Source organism: Chiroxiphia lanceolata, chromosome 2 (assembly GCF_009829145.1).
Source record: "Chiroxiphia lanceolata isolate bChiLan1 chromosome 2, bChiLan1.pri, whole genome shotgun sequence".
Lineage (NCBI taxonomy): Eukaryota > Metazoa > Chordata > Aves > Passeriformes > Pipridae > Chiroxiphia > Chiroxiphia lanceolata.
Genome location: NC_045638.1, coordinates 85,174,095 through 85,201,194, shown reverse-complemented (window position 1 = coordinate 85,201,194; position 27,100 = coordinate 85,174,095). Strand labels below are relative to the sequence as shown.

General features: G+C 42.2%; 1 protein-coding gene across 5 annotated transcripts in view; it reads left to right on the top strand.

Annotated features, from left to right (window-relative positions):
- Positions 1-27,100, top strand: part of RAB30 (RAB30, member RAS oncogene family) — a 48,955-nt gene that overhangs the window by 2,723 nt on the left and 19,132 nt on the right. The window contains exons 2-3 of one of the 5 annotated variants that reach the window (XM_032678858.1): positions 476-621; positions 1,083-1,119. The exons of 1 other annotated variant lie outside the window; for it this stretch is intronic. The gene's annotated coding sequence lies outside the window, so the exon portion shown is untranslated. Of the gene's footprint in view, positions 1-475; positions 622-1,082; positions 1,120-8,439; positions 8,573-25,870; positions 25,888-27,100 lie in introns of those variants that run through there. 3 more of the 5 variants (XM_032678859.1, XM_032678860.1, XM_032678863.1) reach the window with 3 other exon arrangements.

Here is a 27,100-nt window from a genome sequence, read left to right as displayed (position 1 = left end):
CTGTGATTCAAGAAATCCTCAAGATGCCAGTTACTGAAATTGAAGAAAATATCCCAGAAAGACAGCACTAAATATTTCCTCAAGTCTTTTACTCTTTCCCTAATTTCTTACTAGTGTCCAGTTTCTGAAGGGAGATTCAGGGCAAGGTGGTCTCATGGTCATACTCTGTAGAGTTTTCTTATATTTTAGTCCTGTTCTTAATGAAACTGAGTATGATGCCAATGATTGACTTCTTAGTAAAGCCAGAAGTTACATCTTTGCAAATTGGTTTTATCGGCATCATATATTTGCCATGTACTGCATTAAATTGCCCAAAACTGTTGCAGAAAGAGATTTAAGCTGCCCTGGGATGTTGGGTGTCACCCAACCTGATGTACAGAGAGACCCAAAGACTGATGAGATGAGGGGAACTGGGAAGAGCCAGAGCTGGGCCAGACTTGCTGACTTTTAAGCTTAATTTTCTTCTTTGCTCCAGAGGTGAGCTATGAGAGGACAGTGATTTCTGTAGCCTGGAGTTGGGATCTGGCAAGGCAGCTGAAGTTCCTGAAGCAAGAGGTGGATGGCTGAAGGTGGCTCTTCGGCGAGGAACTGAACAGTCCCAAACAGGCATGGGGAGGGAAGGTGAGAATGGGGCAGTGGGAGAAGGGTGTCTGCAAGCAAACGACCTCTGTTTGTCACTTTACTGTGAGAGAGCTTTCCTCTGTTGGCAGATCTATGCTGTGTGCTTCCTGTCTTCCCAGCCCCAGCTACAGGTGGTAGGTATTGCTCACTGCTTGAGCTGCGGTGTTGTGGCTCTCTGATTGAAGCTGTAGAGAGCTCTTGGTTTCATCTCTGGAGCTGCTCTTGTTTTGTCCTCAGTGGGATGGCCAAGCTGGCATCCATCAACTGGCAAATTGAGGTGCTTGCTCGAAGTTTTGTGGTGTGTCCCAGATGGGTGTATCTGCAGCTGATTTTTTGTGGGAGTGATAGATTTGTTGGCATTTTCTTATGGTTACATAAAATGTAGTCAACAAAGAGATTATAGTACCTGGGAACTAGATCAATTCCTTTTCTAATTTTAAAGCATATTATCTTTTTTTTAGGACAGGATCAGCAGTTTGAGTGCAAGCCTTGTTCTTGGTGAGTACAGAAGGAGGAGTGGTGAATGTGCTAGGAGCTAATTCATGCATATTGTCAAATAACCACCCAGGCAGTGTGAAAATTCAAGAGATTCATTGCAACTATGTGGCTGGCATGACAGGAGTGTGGAAAGTAGCACAGGATGGGCATACCTTGCAGTGACAAAGCTGTTTAGCTTGTATGGATGTTTGTCAAACTTTGTAACAGAAGATTTAGGAGACAGTAAAATCATCACCTGTATTATGAATAGGTTTCTGACACCAAAAACATCAGCTCGGTTGGAGAGACCTTGGGGCAGAGATGCTCAGCAACAGCCCTGCTTTGGCTGGAGGACAGATGAGATGACCTAAGGCAGTGTTTTGATTGACTCTCTAGTTTCTGCGATTTCATTTTGCAGCAAATGAATCACTCTGCTCCCCCCCAGAGTGATTCTGTCACTAACTAACTAAATTCTCATTTTAGTTTTAATGGCTCTCTTAGAGTAGGAAAGAAGTGATCTGTCATGTTTGCCATGTAATTCTGGTTGGTCTGTGCATAAACTGTGAATTTAAAGGGGGGGGGCAGGGTGAGGTGAGTCAAATATTCCTCAGGTGCTAATATGTTGAAATAATTAGGGCAGAACAAGGATAAACTTGTCCCTTAAAGTCATTGTCAGGATTTAAACAGAGTCAAGACCACATTGAAGTCTGTTACTATTACAGTAGTTTTATAACTAATCTGTGCTATTAAACATTGTCCCTGCATAAGGTATTAGTGAGATTTGTGTTATAATGTCATTTGATTTCACCTTGCATAGATAAAAATAATTAGGGAGCTTTGTTGCTTTGAGCCGAGGATAGATATTTAGGTTGTGAACAGCTTGAGACTCAATTGCTATTTGTCATCTCGCCTCGCCTGGAGTAACTAACTGCCTCTTGCTACACTGCAGAGGTGTGCACTCTTCCCTAATATACTTAAGGCAAAATTTAAACCTATTTAAACTAACCTAGCTATTAGTTTCCTGAGATAATTAGGGAATACTTGTACAAACAGAGGAGAAAATCTTCAGTAAAGTCTAACGGAAATCTACTTCTGTCCTTTTAAACATCACAGGATATCTTGTTTATATTCTTTCCTTTTAGCAGAAATGCTTTCTTTTAGGTTCTGCTGAACTACACGTTAACTGTAACCTTTAAGTATCTGAATAGTGTTTTCCTTTAGACCTTGAAAAGAGTAATGAGAAAAGGAAAGAGAGAAGAGGAAGTGGAGGAAAAGCTATGCTGGCATGAAAAAAGATGAGCTTGCACATGGTTTCTCAAAAGCGTGTATCCTGCAGGCTGAATTTAAAGGGAAAAAACAAAAAAGGTGTTAGAGATGCCAAAGTGTACAGAAGTCAAGCAATGCTTGGGTTACTCTGTCCTACTAAAGATGCTGTCCATGGAGGGAGGGACTTCATGCAGGGCCCTGGCAGCCCAACCCACTGCTGCACTGTTCTGCTTCTCCTCTGCAACGAAGGTACTGAAAATCTGCTTTTTTTGATTAAGCAAAAAACCAGTTACTCAAAGGACAGCGTGTGTGCATTTAAAGTGGGAGTATTTCTTCATATAAATCCAGGCTGTTGTTTGCAAAAGAGAATTGTCAAGGAACTACCATCCTGTAGGCTGGTGCTGAGCCTTGATGCCAGTTTGTTGGAAACAGTGCAGAAAATTAATCTGTGTATGAGAGTCTCGCATCCCACAGTAGCAATCATTTGCATGTGCTTTCTGGAGTATTTTGGACAGAACCCCTCACACTCAAAAATAGGAGCTTTCATTGCTTTGGCAGGGGGGATCACCCCCTTACTGGGCTGTGGAAGGATGGGATCCCTCTCCAGAGTAATCAAGTAGTTAGGATATTTTTAGTTGAAAGGAACCTAAAAAGATCATCTTGTCCAACTATGTCTTGAATATTTACAGGCTTGAGCTATTGCCTGCCTCTCTAAGAAGTCTGCTGCAGTGTTTTACCACTCTCTTGGTAAAGAAATGCTTCCTTCTGTTCAGTCTGAATCTCCTTTGGTGCAGCTTTGAACCATTCCCACATGTCCTATCACTGAATCCCAGGATAAAGAGATCAGCACCTCCCTCTCCACTTCCTCTCCTCAGGATGCTGCAAGGAACAATGAGTTCACCCCTTTTCTTCAAACCAGACAAATCCAAAACCTTAGCTGCTCCTCACAGGGCCTGTCTTCCAGCCCTGACAAAGATGTATGGGGTTATATGGAATGTCTCACTACTCAGTGGGATGTTGCCACTGAGATAGCACCAGCTCAAGGGAAACTGCTGATGTCCTTATTCCCACCCACCTTCTCCCTTCTTGTTTCCCGTCTGCCTAAGCCTCTCCTTGCTCCAGTGCAACCACTCCACCTCCCCTTCCTCCTCTGTTCTTCTTCTGTCTAGTGATGTTCAGCAGTAACCTTTAAGAGCTTGAATAGCCCCAGACTACAAATGAATCTGAGAAATGAGTATAAAGGGAGACTTAGCTGAAGAAGATATGATGCCAATAGGAAACAGGTTATTAAAGATACTGAGTAGAATAATGTATCTGGTTAGTAGATCACCCCACCTATGCTCGCTCTTCCCTGAGACAGATGAAACTTAAGGCACAGGAACTTGTCAAACCCTCCTGTCTTTTCAGTGGTCATTCTTTTGCTATAAATACCCATTCATCCATAAACACAAAAGTGACGGGAGATCTAGAAAAATCTATCCTCCAGAAAAATCCCAGATCTGCGTTCAGAATGTAGATCATGAGTTGAGACATCCATTCAGATTTACGGCCAATCAAAGAACAACTGAAAGGGATTGCCAGGGTTAGAAAAGAGATTTGGAGTTTGCTATGTTGCAAAGAGTACTTTCAGTAATGAAAAGCTGACTTGAAAAATTATCATTAGCACTTCTCTGTGATTTAAATTTCATTGCCTGAACTCAGAGAAATGGAGGATAGGTCAGTCAAGGCTTTTTATCTAACAAGGTTCTAAAGGAAGCCAGATTCATGTCTAATTAGTGAGAAGTTCTTCATGGTGCCATCTCTTAAGCTTCTAGGGGCTAACATGTGGTGTTTTCATGACAGTCGTGGTTACAGCATGGGAATATTTACCTAAAATAACACCCTTAATTAAAAACATGGTAACACAACCTTGTATAACCTGAATTATTGACCTCAAGAAATCCCGTAAAGGGTGTTCATGCTCTGTGGTCCTGTTGCTTTCTGATGGTGGAAGAAGTTTTAAATTCTATCTTCTCCAACATTGGAAATTCAAGCTTTATTATAATGGTTACTGAACTTGATTAACTGAGAGAGGGGACAACTGCCAATTGAAAAAATAATCATTTTTTAATTGTTCTTTCTTTATAGCTATTTATACAAATACCTGAAAAGCAAATGGAGGCTTGAAAAAGCTATTCTGGCTCATTTGGTCTCCCTGCTAGTCCTCTGGAGACATCAGATTATTCCATCCTGAGACAAGTAATCTTTAGATGTGAGAATCAGGTAACCTGAAATTGCTCTGGGGCTGTCAGTTCATTTTTGCATATGGGGAAGAAGATTAAGAGAAGTAACATTAGCCTTTTTATTCTTGCATCTCCCTCAAAGTTCATGGTGCAGTGTGTCCTGTGGAGAAAAGGTATTAACTCGGATAAACCTACAGTAATGAGTTTAATTAAACCCCAGCAAAGATTGAAGAAATCTCTAGCTCTCACAAAAGGGTAAGGGCATATTTTGGATTTCTATATGTCTCTTGGCTGCTGAGGACCTTGAAATGGCTGATTTCAGGATCAGGTTCTGCATGTGGTTGACTGCAGATGTAGAGGTAACTTCAGCCTGTGTGATGATAGGTTTGGGCTCTGCTCTTCTCTGTAATCCTGCTTTCTGTGGCATAATTACAGAAAGTGCTTTCACTCTGAAGGAAATGTTTTAACATAGTTTGCAACTAATTCCGTGTTTTCGATCTAAAATACAGTCAAGTGCAGCGAGTGTCTGCAGCATTGCAATTACTCCAGCCTTTTGAGCAAGAGGTGTTCTCCTGTCTGTAGCCACCAGAAGATAGAAGACTGTAGCACTCTCTAATTTCTCACATATCTGAAAATATAAAAATCCTCACAGTAGATATTTGCTCTTGAGAACATTAGATAGTTGTGGGGGGATCCTTGAACAATGTTGGCTCTATTAAAAAAAAAAATTGTGTAAAGACTGTATCCATGTACCAGCAGCTTGAAACTGCAGAAACAGAGTTGGTGCCTGATTTCTCTATTGCATTTATCCTTGTTCTGAACAATTTGTTCCTTCTAAAAAGGGAACTGTGCACATTTTCTTCAACTCAGCAGTATTCACATTTCTAAAATGTGGTAGTAGCATTTTGCTTGAATTGATGTGTTTGTGTGCACATAGAAGATCCCAAATAAATGCAGGTTTCTGTTAACTCTTTACTTTCAGCAGGCAAATGGGAAATCTGAAGTTCAGCTTTTAACTCCATGTTGACAGATTCCTGCTCGATCTGTTTAGGAGAGGGAGGCATGAGTGTGTGACACTGCTGGAAACTGGTTTGTGGGATCTGTAGGAATGAAGTCTCCTCTTGTGTTGTGACCTGCTGTTGGTATGCTCTGAATATCTCATGTAGGGATATAGTGTATGTTCAAACAAAGAAACGAAGTGTCTTTTAGCAGTCACTAACCCCAAATTCTGCAGTATTTTGCTTCCCCCTCCCCCCTGAATTGGAAAACAAACTTAAATATATCCATATTGTTATCCTGAGGTACTTCTCAGTATTTCTATTATGTTTGTAAATCATTTTTGCTAATGTAGAGTGTTTCCCTCTACTAGGAAATCTTTCTTTCAAGTAGCACTTCTGTTTCCACAGTTCTGCAGGAAACCTGTGTCTTGGTGCACTTGCAGATGACTGTGCAGGTCACTGGTCTCTATGTATCACTAGGAAACACTGACATAATGGTCTTCAAAAGTATGGCCTGTGAGAAATGTCTGCTGGGTCACGTTGGACATCGCTGTGCTGGAGATACTTGAGATTTCTCTGTCCTGTGCCATTATACATGGTTATTATGGACCATTCCTAAGCTTTCTACTGCAGATGTGAATGTAATATGGGTGATCTTTAAAGCTCCTTCTCAAGCTGATGCATGGCCAGAGATGTGTGCTTCCATCATTAGTAACTTCACACTGGTCATTGTGAATGTTCAGACTTTTGTCAAGGGCCATCTCACTTATATCAGGGTTGTCGCTAATCTGTTGTGCCTCTGGGTTGGAAAACTGCTTAGATAAGTCAGTCTTAAAATTAATTTTTTTGCTAGGTTAACTTTTTGGGATAGTGCCCCTAGGCTGATTCAATGTGGGTGGTTAGCTGGTATTTAATAATAATAAATAAAGGCATCTTTAAAACAAATCCACTGTAGTTAGAAATTCACAACTGAAGAAATTCAAAATAAATTGAGTATTGATTTGCACAATGAAATAACCAAAGAAGACATTCATTGTGGGCTGAGGCTAATTCTGTTAGAATAAAGGAAGCTTATTCTGTAATAAATGCTAAATCAAGTATCCCATTAAAATCTGCAGTTTTACAAAAGCTGTTGCCACAGGAAGGAAGACCCTAGTGTGAATTATTGTTTTATTGCAGCTGTCAGTCATTGCAGCGTGAACATATTGCACCAGTTTGTAAAGTAGCCACTAGTAACCAGGTCATCCTGCTTAAATGTCAAACTTCTTGCTGGCAAATGTGTGAAACTACATAAAAACTCTTTCCATATTGTTAGCACATCTTTCACAGTATTTCTCATTTTGCTTGATGACATCAGTTCTTGAAGATACAGAGGAAGGTTTTAAAAATATCTCCTGGGCAATGCTGGGTGATGCTTAGCTAATGAATTTATTGATGTTTGTCTGATATTCTGGAGGGTTAGTCCACTTCCTCTGATGCAGTTTTTGAGTCATCACTCTCTTTATAACTGTTCCTGTATTTTATGTATAGATTGGATTTCATTATCCTTGATAAAGTCTTTGAGATAGAACTTCTGTTAGTCCCTACTTTCTCCAGTGAGAATCTGCAGTTCTCTGCAGTCTGTAGGTGTTACTGTAATGTGAGTAACCAGTGCTGTAACTTGGGTAGGAATAGCCATTAGTGATTTTGGGGAATGACAGTCTCCTTAATTTCACTGCAAATCCATCTATATAATTTGCAATTTCGTCTAGAATTACATATTTTGTATTTTGAAGGCAAGACAACTGAATTCTGCATCTGTTTTGTGTTTACAGGCAAACCCTTTCTAAACTTTGTTTCTTGGTTGCCTCCATCTGTAAAATGGAGATAACCTCAGAGGGATGCCTTGAATATTCATCAGTGATTTATTGTATGCTACTGAAGAGAAGTGTTACCAGCAATGCTAATGAAGTTTATTACTCAGCCCCTCTGCTGCACATTGATTGATATTTCAAAGATCTGCAGTCTCCACAGTGAATGCTAGCAAATTCTTAACTGGACTTATCTTGTAGATGACACTAATAACTTCGATTTACATGAGGCTCTTCCTTTGGAAGAACTCCAAAGAATTTTATAAATTGTAATGCAAGCCATAGTGTAAATATTACCTTAGCAGCCACCAGCTATCAGGGAGTTGCTGTGTGATGGATATTGCAGTGCAGCTGGCAGCTGAACGTGAGAGGATAGCAAGGAAGAAAAGCAGTTCTGCAAGTGGTGGAGGTGACACAGGGAGGGAAATAAGAAAACAAACAGACACTACCTGAATTGTGATGTTTGGTTTTTTGTTGGTTTTTTTTTTTTCTTAACCATTGATGTGATTGATTCTTATAGATCAAGTGACGCTCTTGTGAAACATGGCATTTTTGTTGTAGTCTCATGGTGTTGTGATATTGGTTCAATTCCAGTCAAGCAGAAAGAGCTGTGCTCGCAACAGGGTGTTTTTTCTTGCAGAGCTTGTTTGTTTCTGGATGTCTTAATTCAAATGCTGGGATGCAACAGTGTGATTTCAGTGGTTCCTCAGGCTGGTATAGCTGGCTGTGTAATGTCTTCCTCTAATGGAGGCAAGAGGCGCAGTTGCTTGGAGTTTGCCCTGTACATCAAAAAGACTGGAAGGCATACCCTAGATAACTTACTCTGAAGCTGAAGTCCCATTAACCCTAAATTCTCTCAGAAAGTGTAAATAGCTTTGCAAAGATGTTGGCTTAGAATTTGTTCTGTTTGGTTGGGTTTGTTCACTGAATGGTGGAGCCTTGGCTTCTACCCTGAATCATAGGCACCTAAGTTGCATTGTCTAAATAACATTGTTGTTATTTTAGGTCCCAGACACCATCACTGGAGGGAGATGGCAGATTCAGAAGTGCTCAGAGATGTTTGTCTCAGATGTTTGGTAGGGAAGCCAGACCTTGTATAAGACTAACTTGGACATTTTGGTGAATCCCTCAAAGGTAGGTAAGACAAATCAGTGCCACTGGGTACAGTGTAATCTACCAGAGCAGTTAGTGCTTTAATAGGCTAGACACAGGTGTCAGGGTGTCAGATCACTTAGTAATAAAGAGAATCATCAGTTTTTGTGTCCCATGGAGGAGCATCTGTTTTGGAAAGGTTTTGAGCACTTTCAACTCTGATTGCTGAGTGCTGAATCTTCAAGGGCTCAGAAGCACTAGACAGAGAGGTTCAGAAACTGGATAATGTAAAATACATAGTTACAATTGGAAGCTATGATAGGAATATCTGGATAAGAAATGCATGGCTGCTAAGTGTGCTCTTGGTTGATGGGCAGCACTGTCCTGAAGAACCCGCCAGTTGCAGCCAAATAAAAAATGTCAAGGGCAGAGGTCAGCCCACTCAGAGGTCAGTGACCATGTGGATTCTGATTTTGGGCTCATCGCAGCTGCCTGGTGATCAAAAGAATTGTAGAAATTTTGTTGTCTTTGTAATTTTGCTGAAACACTGTTTCCTTTGGTAACTTTTGAGCCTGTTGGTCAGGCTAGATGATTGCAAAAGCTTGTTTTCCTAAGAAAACAGAGTTAAAGTGTGTATAATGTTTTAAGGGGCAGGGAGCTTGTTGAATTCAGATGCTTGTTTGGCAATGCTCATCCAACGCTTGCCTGGCATGGAGAAGAGGTTTCACTGCATCATCTTTAGGCTTGGTCTGGGCAAATGAGTATTTCTGTTTGTAGCACCTAATGGAGACCTCAGCAGTCAATAGGGCACAGTTTGTGGCTTGGCTTCCTGCCTGGCTGTGTGCTCACACTAATCTTACAATAAAAACAAAATGCAAAGTGTAATTATAGCCTGGTGGATGAATTTATATTTTTGGTATGTTCTGTTGCTGGGAGTATTTTAAAGCCTCTGTGTCCGTGATTCTGGTCTTTCTAGATATTTAGAACCCTGTCAGCTCTGTATTTTGCTAGGCCATACCATCCATTAAATATATCTATTGATAACAGTCAATGAGTGCATTAATGTTCAATTCAGTACATTTTTCAGGTTTAGGATCCCACTCATCCATATTGTTGTAATCGATTCCTCCTAGAAATACTGTGGTAATTAGAGGAGAGACTGATTTGCAAGCATTACTGTGACATGTGTAACCAACCTGTCTTGTTTTGAGCCTTTCATTACCTTTACTTATGACTACAATTGTATGCCATCTCAAGGAGAAGTATGAACTTTTCATTTGCATGTTAATGACACTTTGTCTGGGAAGGTGTTACAGGGATTCAAGCAGTGCTATGCAGAAAAAATGTGTCCAGTAAGTAAACAATTTTGACTGTTAGTGGTTCAGACATTGCTAATAATAAAGGTCTTTTTTTTCTTCTGATGTAGCAAATGCAACCTTTCAAACGGGCAAGGCAATCGGTATGATTTAGGAAGAGAATTGTTACAGATAACTGCTTCCTGTAATCAGCATCTGTCTCCTCCTAGAAAGGAAGGAAGGGCTTGTAACTTGTGTGCCTTTTTAAAGGCGGGATGTGTTAATTGAGTCTTAATATGTGTTGTGATACATAGAGATACATTGAAAAAAGCTGTACCCTGAAACGCGCTGGATTTCTCATGTGCAAGAGCTGTATGTTGCTGGGAGTGTGGGCTGTTCTTAGGAGCTGAAAGATTGATGTACTGGTTATTTTGTGAAGCTTGTTTGGCATTTGAGGGATTTGTGCAAAGCTCTGACATTTCACTCTCAAACTTCTAGTTTTAGAAAGGAACATTTGTGATTTCAGCCTAACCTTGAAGTGGGTCCCAGTGTGCCTTAGTGTGTGATTGAGGTCGTTTGTCCTCTTGCTCTGAGTGGCTATTTTGGCTGTTCCTGGGAAAGTGAAAAAGACTCCATCACACTTCTGCTTTTGCACAGGAAGGGCTCCCTCCGAACAGTCACAAAAATCCTTGTAAATATTAAAAATACGTTCTGTGTCACACTTATAATCCTTCTTCATAATTCCCTACTGTTCTACTGTTTACAAGAAACCTGAGCCACATGCTTTCATCTCACCGTCAGCTCTCAGTCTGATGGATCCAGGAGGAATTGCCATTCTCTGTAGATCAGACCTGGAGGAAGATGAGTGGCATGGGCATAACAGCCTAACATTTCCATTTAGGACAGTAGGATAAGCCTCAGGAGAAGAGACCTGCTGCTTTAAATTAAGAGCGGCCATTCAAGCAAGATTCATTCTGCCTTGTGTCACTGTGTCTTGCTGCAGCATTCCGTAGCCCATCCTCGTATCCTGAATAACTGTGCAATGGCAAAAGAGTTTCTACCTAGTAGAGCTCAGCACTTTCTGGTGAGTGACAACAGGTTACGGTCACTAACAGGCAGGGAAATTTTTGAGTGGGCGGAGGCTTAGTGGGTGTTTGTTGGGAGATCTGACCAGGTATGAGGAAGAGCATGGTTGACAGGCTTGCTTTTGCATTAAGGATGATTAGTGGGATGTAGCCTAGTCTGTAAGATGAGTGTGAAAAGGAACGACAAGGAGTTGGGGAGCCATAGAAAGAGAAAAAGTGGGAAACCTTGAAGATACAAATGGGGAAAATTGGGAGAATTGTGCTTTAACAGTATTTTTTTTTTTTTGAATGCGAATGCCAATGATCCAGGTTGAGGTCTGTTGAGGCTAGAGAGGGACAACTGCAATAACTGAGATGTGAGAGGATGCTGGACTTTTTTAGAAAGCTTCACCGCTGTACTTCCTCAGGAAATAATTCTCTCGCCAACTGAGATTAAACCAGTTCTTTGCATGAATGACCTGTGTGAACAGCAAAGGTGTCAGTTGGCCAAGCTTTGGTTGGGAAGGGAAGGGCGGTTCTGTGAGCCAAGGGAGGAGAGGGTTTAAGAGGAGGTGGATGATGTCTGTTTTAAGCTAGAAATCTGAAATCTTCTTAGATGAGTATCAGCTACCTGATATCTGCATCGACCAGTTCAGTTGCTGCATGTTAAATGCAGAATGTTAAATTAGGGTAGAAGACATTTCTATTGGAGTCTGGGAGTGGAGCTGGCACTAAGGCATTAATGGATAAGGGAGAATTTGGGCAGTTGCAGAGCAGTGGATGCGGCCTGTCTGCATGGGGAAATGGTTGTGTCATCATGGGTGACTTCTCCTCCAGCACCTTAGGAGAGAGTGGGAAGAGAAGCTAGAAGAAAAGATTATATTCTGTTTTGGTAGCTCTAGCTTTTATACAAAACTTATTAATTAAAAGGGGAAATTTCCTGAATACAGCCCAAAAATAGTTCCCAGAGAAAAATACCAACCCTATTACACCTTTGATGTAGTTAAGTCAGAATAACAGAATATTCTGAGTCAGAAGGGACCCACAAGGATCACTGAGCCCAACTCTTAAGTGAAAGGCCTGCATGGGGATCAAACCCACAACCTTGATGTTATTAGCACCATGCTCTAACCGAGATAATCTCAGCGCTTTCTTGGCAGACAAAGACAAAAATGTATATGGCATGATACCAGAGCAGAGGAAGTGGATATTGAGACTGCAGAATTATAAGATAATCATCAATGATAGTAAAGAAAAGCAGAGCAGAGTTTGGGATATCAGTGGAAAAGAGGCTGAAGAGATGAAATAGTCCAACAAAGAGAGTTTAAGGCTTAGGTCTGGTTTCCATGGGGGCTACTCCCAAATTTCTATCCTTGGGCAAGTCACTTGTCTGTTACTTTTCCCTGACTTGCTTGTGTGTATAGAGTGCTCAGAGATGGACAATAATGCTTAGTAAGTGATTTTTCTTAGCATAGAGTACTGTGTGGCCATCAGCCTGCCTTGAATTTAAGTGTTATCATGGTATAGACTTGAAGTTACTCTTAATAATGAAGAAAGGGGGGAAATGTACATACTGTTTATGCACAGCTTACTCTCCCTTTAAAATTTAAAGGATGTACATGTGGGCATGCATGTGGTGGAAAGTGTGCAATAGTTACATGTTGAGTGAAGCCTTTGAGTTGTAACTCCACTCTTTAAAAAATGCCAAAGGCTGCTTTCAGTGTGACAGACCAAAAAAAATTGTAATATATTCTGTCAAAGCACAACTCGTTTATATTGTTGGAGTCCATACAACCTTCTGTACAACCTGGTATAAAGAAAACTTGTATTGTGCACACTGAGGTACCAACAAGTAGCAAATAACAAAAGGGAGAAGAACAGTCTAAAAAGTGCGCAAAGCAGAGGTGCCACACATACAGAGTCTGTAACCTCTGGTGCTTTTAAATAACCAGCTGATGTTTGAGTTAGTTTTACATTTGAAGTGTTGGTTGTTGTAAAAGCATGATGAAGGACTAATTTAATTTCATTTTATATTACGTATTTAATCATGGCTTCCTAATTCCTACATGCTTATCACAACCAGGTTCTGGATCTGTCCAAGTGTGCATTTGTGTTGAGGGTGAAGGGGATGATGTTTGTGACCATGCGCAGACCTTATTTTGCTGGCTTTGGGACAGAGATGAGAGGACACAGACCTGCTCCAAAGAGCATGTGCTATCTTCACTGACTGCTTAAGTGTAATAAATGTACAAAAAAATGCAATCGTGGTGCTTTCCATGTGACCCTCATCTGCAACTATTGTACCTGGGAAGTCTCGCTTGGTGCTTGCTCAGTCTAGTGGGAGAGGGGAAGAGGGGTTATTAGTTGCTAAGAAAAGAAACTCAAATCAATTTAAGTGAGCACTTGGAGGTGCCAGCTGTAACCCCAGGCAGTATGTGAGGCTACTGCAGAGCAGCAGCAATAGAGCCTTGAACCAAAGCATCAGATTAGTGAGCCCACAGTGAAAACTTTTATTTCTCCACTGGAGGTGAAGTTCTTCACTCCAAAGGCTTTTTTGGACGTGGAGCACTTTTCTGTGCCACAAGCCAAACTACATTTCTATGCCAAAACAATACTTAAAACCTGTCCACTTGCATTTCACCACAAATAGGATACTTGACCTTTAATACCTAATGTTTCCCTGATTGCCTTGGGTTCTTTTACGCTTTTGACAGTGAACGAAAAGTCTATTTGTGACTTACAAATGCATGTTCTGTTACAGATGGATGTGTTAGCTGGGCTGTAGTGACTGTTGTTCAGGCTGGCACTGGGATTTGCACTGAAACCTGATTTGTGCTCAGGGTTTGAATTCAGATTCCCAGATCCAATGCATAGTCTTGCCAGGATATGCATCTCCTTTGCAAATTTAAAAATGAAGGATTTTCTAACTTTTGGCAGAGACAACCCCACAGCTTTTGAGTTTATCTCTGTAGGTAGCTGTAGGTGTCAGTCCAGCGTTAGGGATTGTTTTTTTTGCTGTGCTGCACAGGGATGCTCCTCTCCAGAGTGTGGCTGGCTGGACTCATGCCTTCGTGCTCCAGCAGCATCTGCCCAGACATCCCAGATTCATGCCATATCCTTCTGTTCTTCCTGTTTTCCCTGCCTTTTCAGTCTATAAATTTTATTTCTTCTTTTTATAATCTTAACCTGAAATTGCCTCACAGTTTCTTTAAACCATCTTTTTTTTTCCTTTTAAACCTAGATCTTTACAGCTATTATTTGTTTCCTTTCACCATCACCTCTAGAAATCCGTAGTACTGCCAGCTAAGCAAATACCTCAGTCCAGATGAAGGCAGTTTACAAGCCTTGTTACCCTGCCTGCATTCTTTACCATCACAGCAGCTTCTCTTTTGCTTTTGATCGTCCATGTATCCAGTTGTTCAAGTTGTCTCAGTTTAAGTTGTTCTGCACGTGACTGTTGCAGAGACACTGAGGTGCTTATGCTACAAGAGAGCAGCAGTGCACATTAAGAGTGAAGTTTTCCACTGGAAAGAAGCTAAATATGTTGGAGAACAGAGGAGTTTGAAAAGGTGGTTCAAAGCTGGAATTCACGTGTTCTTGCTTGAGTTAGCTGACTGCAATAACATTGTGCAAGTCGTTGCAAACCCTGTGTTTTCAGAGAGAAAACAAGTGACTTTTTATAAATCTGCTTTTAAAGTTAAGAGTTAAGATAATGCTTCTGCACAAGTTCCTTGCACAGAGCTTTGCAGGATGGGTGGATCTGGGCTTGCAGTGCCACTTCAGGGCAATGCTGATGACTGTTAGGTAGGAAAGAACAAAATCTCAAGTACCACGTAAGACCTGTCCTGCAAGCTATCAAAAGCAGAGCCAAAAATCTTATATTCTGACTTCTGGTCTTGGTCTTTACCTATTTTCTCTGCTAAGAGGATAAATATGCAGACACACACACAAAAATCTGTTCTGTTCTCTGATCTATGGTACAGTCCTGGATATCCAATCTGAAGTCACATGTAGTATAGAAATACATTTAGAAAGGACTGGAAATAAATGTAGAACTTCTACGGAACTCTTGTCTTTGCTTTAGATGGACTCCATTAAACATGACATCTCTTTATATCTAATGACAATTAGCTGTGCACTTATGTTGTTTGTATGTTGCTTTATACTTGATGGGAGTGTGCTGTGCTGGGGGGCAGCAAGGCTGCGCTTGCGCATGGTGGAATAAATGGGAAACTGAAACATGAAGAGGGAATTCTGTATTTTACTAAATGAAAATGCCTTGAGTTTTGAATTACAAGTTATGTTTTTGGGTAGTCAGTTCATTTTGTAAAAAAAAAAAAAACCAAATGGTGTCGGTCCAAATAGTTTTGTGCAAAATTGGGAAAATGCAAGGAATGAACAAATGTGAGATCTGCCTTACCCCAATAAGCGCAGTCTGTCTGGCTCATACCATCTCCTTTGACAAACTCTATCCTAAAGAAAAATATTTAAGTATATATGTATTTAGGAAGCTGGTAATGCAGTCTTTTTTTGTGACTGAAACACTTTCTTCCAGGATTGTGTGTCAGGATCTTAAACATGTGAGTGTAGCCAGCTGGCGTTAGCCTTGGGACTAAGTCTCCTAGTTGGGATGAAAAATATCTTCTCTGTCATATCCCTTCGACTTAAAGCAGTAAAACTGTGTGGTGTCCAACAGTACCAGCCCACTCTGCTGTAATACCTAAAGATAATTATTCTTGCTTGGTTTTCGTTTTCTATCTGTTTTCCTTCCTCTCTCAGCATGCCTTTTATTCGCCTTTGGCTTGTGCTTTTTCCCTTGCCCATCCCTCCCCACATCCACCCATGTGTGCAGCAATCCAGAAACTTTAGGCTCTAAACCGAGCCAGCAACCATTGCATGGAGGGGATGCTGCAGGATCAGCATGCTGAGGGGGTACTCTGACAGGAGTCCTCCATGGAAAAGTCCTGTTTTCTGCATAGTTGGCTTACTGCCTGGGTGAAAGAGCAGAGTTCCTTTGTAACATGGGTTGTGATTGCATTTCCAGTAACTTCAGCAACCTCAATGTTTCATCTTTGCGTTGTGGGTAAGGGTTAATGTGTGAAGCTTGTGACACAATTCACAGTGTTGCAGCTGAAAAGTTATTGTGGAAATTTGTTTCTCTCGTGCTCGATACACAGTGACCTCCTTTTGGTATGTGCAGGCTGTAAATGAGAAAGTGGGTGTCTCACCTACTGTCCTGCAGGGACAGCCTGACCAGGGAGGATGATGATGAATCTCCTTCCTTCTGCCTCATATCCAAAAGATAAAGGATCCAAACTAGTTATCCATGTGTTATCCCATTGCCTTTAGTTAATTTGCTTGGGCATCCCTGATTGTGGGTCAGTTTTGTGGGTGAAGTTTGGGGAGGAGCATGGTTCAGTTTGCTGTCACAGTGAAGGCTCTGCAGTGCAAGTGGACTGAGGCCAGGGACTTTGGTAGGATGTGGCCCTTGGTGTATGTACACAGCCAGTGTTGGAGTGCAGTGGTGCAGTTTGATACATAGCTGCTTTTTGGGGGAAGTAAGGAAAGGAGCTTGTAGCTTTCATTACAGAAGGGGCTGCTTTCCAGCCAGCCACACATCTGAGATTGTGCAACTTCTGATCTCCCCCATGGAATCATGGTGGATGGGGGTGCCAGAAAAAACCTACCCCACAGAGGAACATCGCTTGCAACATTGTGCAATAAACATTATTCCTTAGGGTCCTGTTGCTCCTTCTAGACAAACAGTCTGGCATTGAAGCCCAGGAGTGGAGAGAGATTTGCAGGAGGGGAAGGGCTGGAGACAAACCAACAAACTAAGACCTAGTGGTGAAATGAGTGATGTAACTGTGCTGTGTGGATATCCTCAACTTCCCAGATTTTTAGCATGCATCCAAAACCAAAAGGCAGTGTGGCTGGAAAGAGCAGCCTCTCTGGGGACCTGTTGTTGAAGTTACAGCCAAATAAATCTCCCACCTATATTTAGAAAATCTACTGTAACAAATGTGTGATGCTGGTCATTCAGGCAAGTTGCTTTGGATTGCCTGGGTTGGAGTGAACACAGTGGTGTCTTTGCTGCTTTTACCTGTCTGACAGATTAAAACTCACCCAAATATCCATGGATTTGGCTTGCTTTGAGAACACATGAAAAAAACAGGCATTGTTGGACATGAGGCAAGAAATGGCACAATGATGCTGAGTGTGGGAGCAGGGGAGGGGACTCATGCTGCTGCCAGGTTCTCCTGGCCATGCTGTGCCAGCAGCCTCCCCTGGGAGCTGGTGGCAGAGCTGTCACGGAACTGAGACCCCCCTCGTGGCTAGTTCAGGCTCTCTTTGGCAGGCAAGAAGTCACCACATGTAAGAGCACATGATTCTCATTACCCACGCCTGAATGTCTGCTGGGACTGAATTGCCTCGATCTCCAAGAGTTGCTCAGTAAGAAACAGCAAACATTTTTCCTGGGAAGGAGCAGCTGTTTATATATAGTGTGCTGTGGGTTCATGAGTGATTATTAGGAAAACATTCCTTTCTAGTCATAAAAAGGGCATTTTTGTTGTCTCCTTTCCTCTAAAACACACAAGTTGGAGAGTCAGGGATTTTCGTTTGCCATGACAACCGATGAAACCGCCAAGCCATGTGATATCTTTGTCCTTCCCGTGATTAAATCTTTTCTTTAAATTTTTTTAAGGCCATGTTGCTGACAGAGTTGGGAAACATCAGGTGTTATTTGCTTTTCTCATGTAACTACTCAGGATTTAATTTGCATGTTTACTTGGGAGCTGTAGAGAGCTGGGAGACATTGATAATTCCATGATTTATGGTAAGGACAGTATCCTAGTTCAGAATTGCTGTACTGTAGTGATGTCTTTGCCCCCCCCACTCCCTCCCTCTTTGAGCCAGTGCTATTGCTGAGAGGTCCTGTCTCCCACAGGACAAAAACTATCGTGGGACCCATCAGTGCTGCTGAACAGTGAAGTTCAGAGCCTTGGAGATGTTGGTTTACAATAACCAATTTATTGACCCAATAAATCTTTTCCTGTTCTTATGCCAGGGCAAGGTTTTGCAAAGGCAGAAAGTGTGATGTCTGTGACTCTTGGCCTGGTCCTTGTGAGGGTTTCCCTTGGTTGCAGGTCTGAGCACTTCACACTAACCAAGAACTGGTGCATGGTGTTGCTGTCAGCAAAGCTTGAGTGCTAGCATTTATTCTCTTTTAAAAATTGCTATCTTCTGCTCAGGAATTTCCCCAGGGTGCCAAATAAAGATTGAACATAAAAAAACCCCCACAAACCCAAACTCAAAGCCCAACCTCAAAAGCTGCTCTGTTGCTAAGGAATAAAAATAGATGGTCACAAACACAGTGCTGACATGCCAAGTCGTGCCCCCATGACCATGCAGCTTTGAGTGTGAAGGTTCTTGTCCCAGTGACAGCACTGCTCAGGCTGCACACATCATGTTGGCATCAGTGTCTATGAAGACTGGCTACTGTTTGTTTTAAGTAAACAAGAAGAAATAACTTTCTGCTTCCTAGTCTTACTCCCCAAGAGGTCAAAACTTCAGTAGGCTGCTGCCAGGAGATCAGTAGTAGTACAGGAATATCTCTGTATCCCTATCTGCTATTATCTATAATACAGGAATGTCCATACAGGAAAAGCCCTGAGAAATTGTGTTTGTGATGGGAACATATATTTGAGCGAAAGCACCATGCTTCAGGAGGTCCTGGGCTGTGTCACAGAGTTGTTGATCATTGACAATATCAAAAGGGTAAATATTGGTGCTGCATAAGCTGTGGTTGTGCCTTCACCTTCCCTCCAAATGCAAATCTCTCTCTGCAGATCTCTGCAGTAATATATTAACCCATATGGCAGAAGATGGGGAGTAGCTGAGGTGGGAGTGGAGGTGTGCAGAGGTGAAGACATGATTTATCTGTACTAGGGAGCTGCTGTGACCAATGCTGTCTTTTAATGGGTGTGTGTGTGCATGCACATGCAGTACTTGGTTTTGTGGGGACCTTCCTGCTTAGTCCTCAATGTACCATTTCCTTCATCAGTTCTAACCAATAAATCTCAAAGACATTTTTGGAACACATTTTTTTAAAATTATTTTTTCAGATTTTCAACTATTAGGTAAGCTGTCTGAGTAATGTCCCTGCACTGGTAGGAGACTTAGGGCACAAAGCTTCCACTAAGTGCTGGTTTTTTGTGTTTCAGGATTTGTTTCAGTGCCAAATTTAACCCATGCAGTGCCTTGAATTGCAGCTGGGCCAAAGCTGAGATGAGGTTTTCTAACAGCAGATAGCTGCCCTAGAACAGTAACTGTACTTTTGCCATGGTTTAGGACAAATAAAAAGTACCATAACCACCTGAAACTATAAGGGGAACTGAAAATAGACTACTCATTAGCATGTGAGCTAAAATTTAACCAGAATATGAATACTGTTACTTACTTTCTGAAGAGACTTGTGATATCCTTCTGAAGATCTTACTCAGGAGCCATGATATGAAATTACTGTTGAAGAGATACTAAAGATAGTAAACGTACTTCCAAACAAAATTACAGTCTGTGACCAGGGCTGTAAAAATCTAATTCTGCTGTCCCACCCTCAAATTTTTTTCACATCTGGATTGAGTCCCTCCTGCAGCTGGTGGGGTGCAGGCAGGGCTGGGAACCTTCCCATTGGAGGCATCAGCTTAAACCAGCCCTAAAGCTATGCCCAAGTCTCTATTGTTTCTACTTTCTTCCCTCTCTGAACAATTTGTTTTTTGTGAAACATCTGCTGCTCTGGCAGATACCCACAGTTAAAGCTGTACTGCAGTGTTTCTTTGCAGAAATGCAAAGAATATTTGCTGTGAGCTCAGCCACTTGCCAGATGGGGTGGTTGATCCCAGCTGAGAGGTTTCCATTAGATGAGGCCATTTTTAGAGGGGAAAGCTTCTTACGTAGTACAATGCTTGTGCTGGTGGTGGAGTTTCATTAGGAAGCTGAAGCATATATGCTCGGGTGCATCAGCATGAATGTTACAGGTGAAATGTGCTTCCCGTCTGGAAATAGGAGGTGATAAATTGGGGAGCACTGGGGCAATAATCAGCTTAGAACCCATTAGCCCAAACTTGATTTTAGTGGCAGACAAAGTCCTCTAATTTGGGATTCTAAGCTCGTCTTTGGAGCGAATGGGGATCCGGTAGATGAGCTTCCCTGAACCTCAAGCTGTGGGGTGCCAAGCACAGCCCTGATCTCAGATGCCTGAAAGTAAGGTTAGATGAGGTTTAATTACTTATTACTTCTACTAGGTTTGATAGAGAAGTGATGTAAATCCCAGTAAATCACAAGCTTAAGCAGAAATAAAGAGGTGGAAATAATGGCTTATTTTTTTCAATTAAAAAGCATTCTTAGGAAACAAAACCTTATTAGTTTTGTTTTAATTTTGTTCACACCACAGTCTGACACAATCAAAACAAACTGGTCAACAGTAGTAAGACATGTCACTGTAGTTAGAAGTTGAGAAAACTTTCTTGGATATATTTCTATAACCCAGACTAACGTATTCGTATTTTACAGTACATTTTTGGTTCTTATGTCATTCGTTAGTGGCATAGTTACACTTGTGCTGCTTCTGCATTTGCAACCTCATCTGAGTCATGATGTTCTTGTAAATACTTTATTGAAATTTTTTAGTTATGATAGCTTGTCTTGTATATTTTCAAAAATGGTGGAGTCAAACTGTCTAATCTTGCAAGTGTTTTAGCAGAGCCCTATCACCCAGTGTTAAAACTTCTCCATGTATGGCCATGATGCCAGCCCAGCAAACTAATGAAATGAGAGAGTTCTTTGCGTTTTACCCACTTGACATGCACAAACCTTTCTTCTAGTTTGAGGATGAATTGTTTCGCCACCAGCTTTGCCTCCTTGCAAGATGGGCAACCTGCACTTCACTGCATACTGTCCCCACAAACCTTGCTCAGCTCGTGGGAGACACCTGGGGTTCAGCCTGATCCTGCACCTGGTTTCTAAAACCAGAAATTCTCACCTAAGTTCCTGATGGGTTTAGTGGGTTGAGTCTTGGTGTGGGAGCTTTATTTCCCATTGTAGAGAGCTGGACTTAGGCAGCTTTCCTGGCTGTTCCATACAAGATGTGTTTCAGTTATCATTTGGCTGTAGTTTAAAAAAATAATTTTGTTGGGATTTTTTTTCCCCCTTTGGGAAGAGGCTGTTATTTTTGAGTGGATAAAACAGCATTTTTGGCTGGATTTCTGGCAATGCAGTTTTCCACACTTGGAAGTCAGCCTGTCTGCTGTGCTGGCTGAGTCTGTAACTGCTTCAACACACAAAAATGTGTTGCTGCAGAGCATACAGCTTGGTGGTCCCATGATGTGCTAAAACGCAGCCAAGACCCATGGAGTGTTGTTTTGAGCATGCAGTATTGTGTCTCCATCTCCAGGCATGTCTTAAAAGATGTTTATAAAAGCATGTGTTAAGGTTGCATGAACTTTTTTTGCAGTCAAAAACCCGAGTTCTGACAATAAATGGAGTGTGAGGCTGTTCTTATGCTTGGAACTAGTTTTCTGATGATGGTGTGTACTCTGGGTGTGCTGGTGTGTGGGTTGGTCAGACACTGTTGAGGCATCGTGGCTGTGCATGTCAGCAGTTTTTTTTAATCCTAAAGAAATTTAATTTTCTATTTGTCATTTTGCAAATAGTGTGTCTGTATCATTATTCCTAAGTAACACAGAAATCTGATTAGTTTGTTCAAGGAGAATCATCATTGATTAACAGTTGAATCCTCAGATGTATTTGAGGAAATATAACTTGCTGTGTGTATGTGATATTTAGCACTTTCATAGACAATCCCAACACAGAAATGCATAAATTTCACTGAGTCTCCCTTCCCTCTAAGAGGTGGGAAAATTAGATGAGAATGCTGGACCAGGCAAGCTGTGACTTGGCTGGTCTCTCATGAAGAGCTTTTGGTGGCACTGAGATCCTCAAGGATGTGTCCAACCTAAACACCACCCATCCTTCCACCATACAACCAAAAAGGATTAATGATGTGTATTAATGCTGCTCTTGACACCAGTTTTAATGTCGCACCTAGCTGAGAGCATAGATCCCTTGTGCTTGTGGTTTTTCTACCAGCAGCACAGAGACATGGGTGATCCAGGCTTTCTTGGGAATTAAGTCTCTTAATTTTTCTAATGTGAATGGAAGTGAAATTAAACATTGTGGAGATGAGGAGTGAGGAAGACAGGCAAAGAAGCAGAAGGAAATCCAGGCTGCTTGTTTGTAGAGGGCATGAGCTGGGCTTCTGCTTGCCAAGTGCAGGAGCCTGCTTGAGTTGGCAGATGCTTTGGAAATGAAAATATTTTATCCTGAGTTATGTAATGCAGCAGCATGTCCAGACCTGAATTCCCTGCAATTTTCTGGCCTGTGAGGAATAATTCTCTGCTTGAAATACTAGCCTTAGCTTTGAATTTTGTGGTTCATATGGCATGTGTGATCAATGTAATATCTGTATACATAACTGCTGCTGTTTGAACTTGAGATGTTTAAGTAAATTTATTTTAGTTTATAACTGAAGAACAGAAAATACTTGTTTATTAAGAACTATATTAATACATCAAAACCTGCCCTGACCTACTGGTTAGTTTCAACAGGTGGAAGAGGCTGCAGATCCTTTTCGGTGTCTAATTGAAGCAGTAGGTTGTGAGAGGGATTTCAGTGGGATAGAGCTGAGATGCAAATTATTGACATTCCTGGCTTGATATAGTTTCAGTCTTTATTCCTAAATGTGGAGAAACCTTTGCAGTTCAGGATAGTTTGCTTTTTTCTTCTTGTTTATTATCCAGCTCTTCACTGGGGAAAAAAGTAGTTGGATGCCTGAACCCAGAGAGTCATGGTGAATGAAGTTGCATCCAGCTGGCAGCTGGTCCCAACTGGTGTTCCCCAGACCTCAGTTTTGGGGCCAATCCTGTTTAATATCTTTGTCAATGATCAGGAGAGGGGAGCAAGGGCACCCTCAGTTTGCAGATGACACCAAATTGGTTGAGTGTTGATCTGCTGGAGGGTAGGAGGGCTCTGCAGAGGGATCTGGGTGGACTGGATCAATGGGTGAGGCCAGTGGTGTGAGGCCTAACAAGGCAAAGTTCTGGGTTCTGCGCTTGAGTCACAACAACCCCAGGCAGTGCTACAGGCTGGTGGAAGAGTGGCTGGAAAGCTGCCCAGGAAAAAGGACCTGAGGGTATTGATTGACAGTGGCTGACCACGATCCAACAGTGTGCCCAGGTGGCCAAGAAGGCCAGTGGCATCCTGGCCTGTGTCAGCGATAGTGTGGCCAGCAGGACCAGGGCAGTCATTGTTCCTCTGTACTCGGCACTGGTGAGGCTGCACCTCAAATCCTGTATTCAGTTCTGGACCCCTCACTACAAGAGAGACGTTGAGGTGCTGGAGCAAGTCCAGAGAAGGGCAACAGAGCTGGTGAAGGGTCTGGAGCACAAGTCTGATGAGGAACAGCTGAGGGAGCTGGGGGGGGTTAGCCTGGAGAAGACAAGGCTCAGGAGAGACTTTCTCACTCTTTACAACTACTTGGAAGGAGGCTGTAGTCAGGTGGGGGTCTATCTCCTCTCCCACATAGGAAGTGTTAAGACAAGTGGAAACATGCCCCTGGGCAAGATTTAGGCTGGATTTTAGGAGAAAATTCTGCACTACAAGGGTAGTCAAGCACTAGAACAGGCTGCCCAGGGAAGTGATTAAGTCACCATCCCTACACATTAAAACATGTGTGCTTAGTGGCATGGTTTAGTTGTGAACTTGGCCATGCTGGGTTTACAGTTGGACTCAATGCTCTGATTTGACCTGTTCTGTTTAGGGGATATTGGTCCCTTAACTATGGCTTGTAATCAGCATTTGCCTACAAAGTCTTCTAATAGTTTTTCAGGCTACAGGAAATGAGACTATTGGGGAGAGAGGGTGATGCCATGATACACAATGCACTCCCAGTTCCAGTTGTAACCTGGCTCTGCAGAGATGTGAACTGTTCCTCCTCTAACTGCTGCACGTCTAACTCAGGAGTTCTTCCTGCACTCAGAAGAGGACTGAGATACCATGGAGGTTTAGAAACACCAGCTTATTTCTGTTTTGTTCTCCTAAAATGAAGGTGTCAAAACATTCTTTTAAACATTAAAGGTTTTTAACTTCAGATGAGGGCTGTCCACAGTGTTTCCTGAGCATGCATTATCTTGTGATCTTTGGAGAGGTTAAAAGACAAGCAGAGGTTGGCATATCTTGCAGCTGACTGAGAAAAGTTTGTTCTTTTGAAGTATTCCACTCTAGCTCTGGCTTCATAAGCAAAAACAATTGGAGTAAAATCATCATTATAGACTGTACTCTGATTATGCCTAGAGGTGGAAATCTTCCTTGAGCAAAGGAGTCAAGAGAGAAGTGCTAGAGATTTCTTTATTAGCTGAAAACCTCACTAATACTTGGTGGTTGTTTGTGCAAACACTGGTACTGATGTAAAAGATGATGGGGGACAGGCAGAGTAGTGATTTCATCCACATGAAGGAGAATTTGATCACTCCAAAGTCATTCACGCCTCAAGGTAGTATTTGAACCTTTGCATTGTAATTCTGCCACTTAGCTGGTAGCCAAAGAGGCTGAGCAAGATATGGTCAAAGCAGGTCAGGGGTGAAGAGGGACTCTGTGACCATCCAAACCAATGGGTAAAAAAACACTGCAAAAAGAAAATCCTTAGTTCAGATGATAAACACTGCCAAGTAAATGAAAATGGATCAGGCAGAATTAAGAGGTAAATGGAGCAAATGTGTAGAGGACATCACATAAGGGAATAAGCAGAAACATACCTGGATATCTCATTCCCTGAAGCATATATTTACTGTGGATAAACTCCTTGCATTGCAGTGTATGGTGAACATAAAAAGCAGGAGGGAGTGTGTCTTTCTCCTCCCTCAAATGTACTGCTGTCCCACATTTACATACAGTGAAGAGCCCACAGCAGGGTGAAACAGGACTAAGTCCTGCTAACCAGGCTATGGGAGAGTTTCTAGCAAGAAACACGGGGAGAAGTGGGAGGGACTGGTGTGCATTTACCTTTGCAGCAGTGCTTGCTGCATGGGGAAAGCAGCTCATGACTTCTGCATTCCTTTTTCAGGTGTCTCCATGGGAGCTGGAGCTTGCTTGGACAGGGAGAAGAAGAGGTGAAAGCCCCTGTCCCCTGTGCTTTTAGTTTGGGTGTATCACACCAGTCTTTTCATTGAATTGGAATTAATAACTGAAAAATACCAAGAGCATTTATTGCACTGTCTTGCCCAAATGAAGAAACATTGAGATGCTGGAGCACATCCTGAGAAGGGCAGTGGAGCTGGTGAAGGATTTGGAGTACAAGTCCTATGAGGAGCAGCTGAGGGAGCTGGGGGTGTTTAGCCTGGAGAAAAGGAAGCTCAGGGGGGACCTTCTTGCTCTCCACAGCTACCCAAAAGGAAGTAGTAGCAAAGTGGAGGTCAGTCTCTTTTCCCAAATAACAAGTGATAGAATGAGAGGAAGCATCCTTAAATTGTGTCAGGGGAGATTTATATTGGGCATTAGGAAAAATTTCTTAACTAAAAGGGAAGTGGTAGAGTCACCATCCCCTGGAAGTGTTAAGAACATGTCACTTAGGGAAATGGTTTAGTGGTGGACCTGGTAGTGCTGGACTGTATCTTAGAGGTCTTGTCCAACCTTAATGATTCTATGAAAGCCAGCTAAGTCTAAAACAGCTAAGTCCTGCTGTCCTTCAACTGCATTCCCAGTGATGGACCACTTCTCCGGGTGGTCTCCCTGCCTCGATTTACCCCTCCTGGCCTCTTGTTCTGCTCAGAGTGACTGTGTGTGGGGTCATGTGAGGAAGTGGAGCAGAGCAACAACACAAATTAAATAAAATCCTGCAAAACTGATTCCCACGAAGTCAGTTGGGAACAACCCATGGAGGCAGTTGGGTTGTGAGCTGCATAAACTGCCTCTGGGAAAAACAGCTACAAAACCAAATTTTCTACCCTGCTACCAGTCTCAGGCTCTACTCCTGCTTCATCTCATGATAGGGCATGTCTCTGTGCTGTAGCCAGCCCTGTTTATGACTTAAATTAATGTGGTGAGGGGTGGCTGAGGCATGGACTGGCATCCTATCCCCTGCCTTCTTGTCTCTGCCAGAGGGTGGGAAAGGCAGCTACATCCTAAACACTTTAAACCACCACAGGGATGTGAGGCAGAGCACTGTGCCTGTGAACACAAGAAGAGAGAAGATGGTGGGAGGGAAAAACCCACACCAAAAAAACCCAAGGAAAAAAAACCCAAAAACAAATAGCAAAGTTGTGCAAGTTGTGCTCCATGTATTATAATTTTTTTAAGCATATAATTCAGTGTGCTGTATTGCTGAGATGCACATTCCCGAGCGGGGCAGAGGTTGAGACACATCTTGTCTGGGGACAGGGAGGGTAGCATGAGCAGAGTCAGCAGCAAAGGTCACTTGGCTGAGAGGCTCGGGTGCAGGAGGAGAGGATTGCATAATGTAACTGATGCAATGTTTGTGTCCAGCACTGACAGCGTGCTGGGGTAGCATGTGTGCACTTAGAGGGAGAAACACCAGTTTGGGTAATAGGGTGGTGGTGGTCAACTTCACCTGCCCAAATCACTTCTCGCTCTTCCTTGCTGCTTCCTTTGCTTTCTCTCTTCCCATGCCCCCATTTCTTGTATCTCTTCCGTTCTGACATTTAATCTCATCCTTGCATGGTTTGTTTTATGGTCTTGGTTCACTTTTCAGTTCCCATTTGGGGTCATTATCACATATGATTAGTCCTAGAGCCTAATGAAGGGGATCAGACATAACTCTAGTGTATTTCTGAGCCATTTAGCATTTCTGAGCTCAAAGATCTGCAGAGGAAGTTTATTTTTAAGCTTCCTAAGAAGATAAATTTTAATTTTGGATTGTTTAGGGTACAAGTAATCGAAGTGAGATCTTTCTGTGGGGAGCATACCCTCTGGGGTATGAAGAATCCCAGGAATAATTATGCAGTGCTGAGTGAGTATCGTTAGTCTTGAAATAGATTTTAGTGGATGATCACATTTTTCTTCATGTTTGCTAGTGTGAAAGCTTGAAACCTTATATTAATATTTTAACCTTCATTGTAAGAGCACTGTCAACATGTTTTTAAT